Source organism: Salmo salar, unplaced genomic scaffold (assembly GCF_905237065.1).
Source record: "Salmo salar unplaced genomic scaffold, Ssal_v3.1, whole genome shotgun sequence".
NCBI classification, from domain to species: Eukaryota; Metazoa; Chordata; class Actinopteri; order Salmoniformes; family Salmonidae; genus Salmo; species Salmo salar.
In genome coordinates, this window is record NW_025548272.1 from 247,555 (window position 1) to 252,500 (window position 4,946).

The 4,946-nt window shown below is 41.9% G+C and overlaps 1 protein-coding gene across 6 annotated transcripts in view; it reads left to right on the forward strand.

Moving 5' to 3' along the window:
* The first annotated feature begins 2,422 nt into the window (after nucleotides 1-2,422).
* The window catches only part of LOC106600193 (14-3-3 protein beta/alpha-A), a 31,315-nt gene continuing 28,791 nt past the window's right edge, over nucleotides 2,423-4,946 (forward strand). For all 6 annotated transcript variants that reach the window (XR_006763424.1, XR_006763425.1, XR_006763427.1 and 3 more), the window contains exon 1: nucleotides 2,423-2,598. The gene's annotated coding sequence lies outside the window, so the exon portion shown is untranslated. The remainder of the gene's footprint in view (nucleotides 2,599-4,946) is intronic.

Below are 4,946 nucleotides of genomic sequence, written 5' to 3' on the forward strand. Positions count from 1 at the left end.
CTCTCTTTCTCACACATACACTTTTCTCTCTCTTTTTCTTGCTCTCTCTGTCTCTTTCTCTCTCTCTCTCTCATTCTCTCTCTCTCTCTCTCTCTCTCTCTCTCTCACTCTTTCACAAACACCATGGGAATCTCAGGGAGTTGTTATTTTTGTCAGTGCATCACTCACTACATCACTACACCATGAGTCACTACATCACTCACTACATCACTACACCACGAGTCACTACATCACTCACTACATCACTACACCATGAGTCACTACATCACTCACTACATCACTACACCACGAGTCACTACATCACTCACTACATCACTACACCACGAGTCACTACATCACTCACTACATCACTACACCACGAGTCACTACATCACTCACTACATCACTACACCACGAGTCACTACATCACTCACTACATCACTACACCACGAGTCACTACATCACTCACTACATCACTACACCATCACTCACTACATCACTCACTACATCACTACACCATGAGTCACTACATCACTCACTACATCACTCACTACATCACTCACTACATCACTACACCATGAGTCACTACATCACTCACTACATCACTACACCATGAGTCACTACATCACTCACTACATCACTACACCATGAGTCACTACATCACTCACTACATCACTACACCACGAGTCACTACATCACTCACTACATCACTACACCATGAGTCACTACATCACTCACTACATCACTACACCACGAGTCACTACATCACTCACTACATCACTACACCACGAGTCACTACATCACTCACTACATCACTACACCACGAGTCACTACATCACTCACTACTCTCAAACATTTGACCAAGTGGGGACCTTTTGTTAGTCCCCACAGGGTCAAATGCTAATTCTAGGGGGTTTAGGATTAAGGTTGGAATTAATGTTAGGGTTAGAATTAGGTTTAGGATTAGGGGCTAGGGTTAGGTTTAGGGTTAGGAGCTAAGGTTTAGGTTTCGGGGTTAGGGTTAGGGGTTAGGGGTTAGGGAAAATAGGATTTTGAATGGGACTGAATTGTGTGTCCCCACAAGGTTAGTTATACAAGTGTGTGTGTGTGTGTGTGTGTGTGTGTGTGTGTGTGTGTGTGTGTGTGTGTGTGTGTGTGTGTGTGTGTGTGTATACTGACCTGGCCACCCCTCAGAGCCTGGTTCCTCTCTAGGTTTCTTCCTAGGTTCCGGCCTTTCTAGGGAGTTTTTCCTAGCCACTGTGCTTCTACATCTGCATTGCTTGCTGTTTGGGGTTTTAGGCTGGGTTTCTGTACAGCATTTTGTGACATTGGCTGATGTAAAAAGGGCTTTATAAATACATTTGATTGATTGTGTGTTCCAGGGTGTGTGTGTGGAGAGAGAGAGAGAGAACCTACTCTACCAGTCATTCAACAGAAACACACACTGACTCATTCACTCTCCCTCTATCTCAAAAGCACTCCTAGCTACGCCCTTTCCAGTACAATGTTAGGTTTAATTGATATTGACACTCAAAGTAATCTCTGTCTGTCTCTCTGTCTCTCTGTCTCTCTGTCTGTCTGTCTGTCTGTCTGTCTGTCTGTCTGTCTGTCTGTCTGTCTGTCTGTCTGTCTGTCTGTCTGTCTGTCTGTCTGTCTGAAAACTGAACTATCAGTCAGAGATCTTCCCTTAAATAGGTTACCGGCTTAATATCCCAGTCTTAGGGGAGAACATGTGATTTGGTATAAATAGAACAACTTTCCCCATGGAAACTGACTGGAGAACAGAAATAGAAATAGACTAAATAGACTTTCTATCAGGCAAAAACTCTGTGTTCCAGTTCGGTCGTTTTGTGACGTCCTCAAACATCACTCACAAATTACCTACATGTATTAGACTGTCAATACCACATGTTTGTTCACCATAGAAGATTCTGGCTTATTTATTTATTTTTTACCTGTAAGTGGTTTACACCCCATTCTGACTATTCCCCCCAAAATAACTATGTTGGGTGGCAGTGGTGAGATAATCAATCACAGTCTCACAGGCCTTTATTATAGGTAGGGTATAGAAGTATATATTTTTTTTAATTATATTTTATTAAATAGGTTGCAAAAACCAACATTTTCTGATAAAGGTGTTTTTCATCTGATTAAACCATCACGTCAATCACGGGTTGCCATGGTATCCCTTTTGACGTCACCCCGCCCTGCTTGTTGTCACTAGTTACCACATCCAGTAAAATCAAGATTTCACTTATATCATAATTCATTGAAAACAAAACCAAATAAGTTCATTTTTTTGGGGGGGGGGCTTCAATTAAGGTTAAGGAATAATATGAGCAGTGTGGTTATAGTTAGGGGTTTAAAATGTAAAAAATAAAACAATTAAAATATATTTTTTTAAATAATAAGATTACATTATTTTTTTGGATTAATAAGAAATAGGGCAAGGGGGATTAGTGAATAATTGTGCTGATTTTGTGGCTGTGGTAAGTGCGTCCCTGCTGCTGGGGTGTGATTGGAGGGAAACCCCGTGTACCACAGTCAGACAGCTTGTGAGAGAATCAGCTGTGTAACGTAGCTTAGCTAGCCACACACCACTATTCCCTTTGCACTCAGGTAAGAGGCCGTTCTTCCTTTTAAAAGTCATGTTAGATTCACGTTTAAGACATGGTTTTTTATTTAATTTTTTAATGTTGTATGTGTTGACAATGGGTTTTACTAGAGGAAAATAGCGGGTAGTATGTGTTTTTAACGGTAGAGTTTCAGTTCGTTTTGTCAGGTTGCTAACGTTAGCTAGGAATGTAGCTAGCTAGCTAGCTGACTGAAGAACAATAGCTACATGTTTTTGTTTCTGGGGAGATTTGTTCGCTCTAGGTTAGCTTTTTGTTCATCCTGTCAGGTTTAGAGTTGGCTTCAAGTAAGTTACCTTATCTATTGTGGTCGATAATTCATGTTAGCTAATCTGTTGAATTTGGTTAGTAATAGCAGACATGTAGCTAGGCTAGATCAACTGAGTTAATTCAAAATGGGCTTGGTCGGTACAATACTACAGTTCCGTAGCTAGCTGGCGAGATAGTTCAAGTTAAACCGTTTTTTGGTTTTTGGACCCATATTTCACCATTTGCTGATACACAAAAACAATATTTGATGTTTAAAACATGTGTCGTTGGGGGGAAAAATACGAAAAAATCCCCCGTTTGGTTTTTTGTTGTTGAAGGCAGGTTCACGACCTAACTAACAAGTCAGTCACAGCCAACACTTTACTCGCATGGATAACTCCAGTTAGCGGCCTTGTTAGCTAACTAACTAGCTAACACGTATAAATAAAGTAGCAAACTAATCTTACTATTTTGAAACCCTCTCATTTTGATCGATCGTAGCTAACGTTAACAAGCTATATGTCCCCAGACACGGTTTGATTGTGCGTAATGCCGGGTTTCGCTAGTAGCTAACGTTAGCTAGTCATTTCCAGATGAGTAGTGAACAACCGTAGTAACACCGTTGTCATTTTTTATTTTTAAGGCGGGGACGATGGCATTACGCCCGTTATACTCCCATTGGCGATTGTAGTTAACGCAGAGATTTAATCAATCTAACTTTACATCCCATTGAAACATTAAATGTATCTAACTAACATACTAGATAAATGGTACAGTATGTCCAGCGCCGTGTGTGTGTGTAAATGTTAGCCAGCTCCGTCTGTTCAATGCTAATAATTATAACAGGTACAACATGGGTGTGGCATGGCAGGGAGTGAATACACATCCGCCTTTTTGTTCTTCACACGGTAGGATCCAGGCTAGTGCGATTTCACTGCTGTGTAGTACATACCATCTATATCATGTCTTAACCTGGATAATGTTTCCAGTGCAAAGGCGACTTACGTGTTAGAGGAAATCCACAGGGCATGTCTCATGACCCAAAGCCACAAGTACCAGGCTTGTCTACATGTATATTGTGGAATGGAAAATATGGGATTGATTGAGCACGGTAAATCAGTGTTGTCTGTAGACCCCTGGGCTATTCTGCATGGTTAACAGCAGATGTAGGGTATTGATTCAGTTTAGTACTATTCTCACTGCTGTCTGTTTTTGCTAGGCCCTGGTTTATACTATGCATTTGTTACATTGTGGATCACTACGCACCTCACTTCCGTTTCTAGATTACACGAGGAGGAAACTGCTCCTTTTACCAGAGTGATATTTTAACTTTATCTGGTGTTTTTTTTAATTTTATTAAATCAGAAATTACCCTGAGTTTATGAGTTGTTACTTTGCTTTGGTGCTAGCTATAGGTTAGATTTCCTGGACTTTGTTCTGTGTTGATGTGGGCAGTTGCCGATTTTAATCCCGGGTCCTGGCGCTGGGAATGGATCTGGGAACTGCAGGGCTTCTGGGTTCAGATTGATAACAACAATCCCTTACCGGTGTGCAGTTGAGTAGGACACTGAACACACAACTTGCTCTCCATCCAGGGGCGCTCCGCTGCGGCTTGACCCTGTGCTCCCCTGTATTGTATCAAGTGTATCTGCCATGCCAACATTTCTCTCCTCAGTCCCTAGTAACCATGGTTCTTCTTCTTCTCTCTCTCCTCAGTCCCTAGTAACCATGGTTCTTCTTCTCTCTCCTCAGTCCCTAGTAACCATGGTTCTTCTTCTCTCTCCTCAGTCCCTAGTAACCGTGGTTCTTCTTCTCTGTCCTCAGTCCCTAGTAACCATGGTTCTTCTTCTCTCTCCTCAGTCCCTAGTAACCATGGTTCTTCTTCTCTCTCTCCTCAGTCCCTAGTAACCATGGTTCTTCTTCTCTGTCCTCAGTCCCTAGTAACCATGGTTCTTCTTCTCTCTCTCCTCAGTCCCTAGTAACCATGGTTCTTCTTCTCTCTCTCTCCTCAGTCCCTAGTAACCATGGTTCTTCTTCTCTCTCTCTCCTCAGTCCCTAGTAACCATGGTTCTTCTTCTCTCTCTC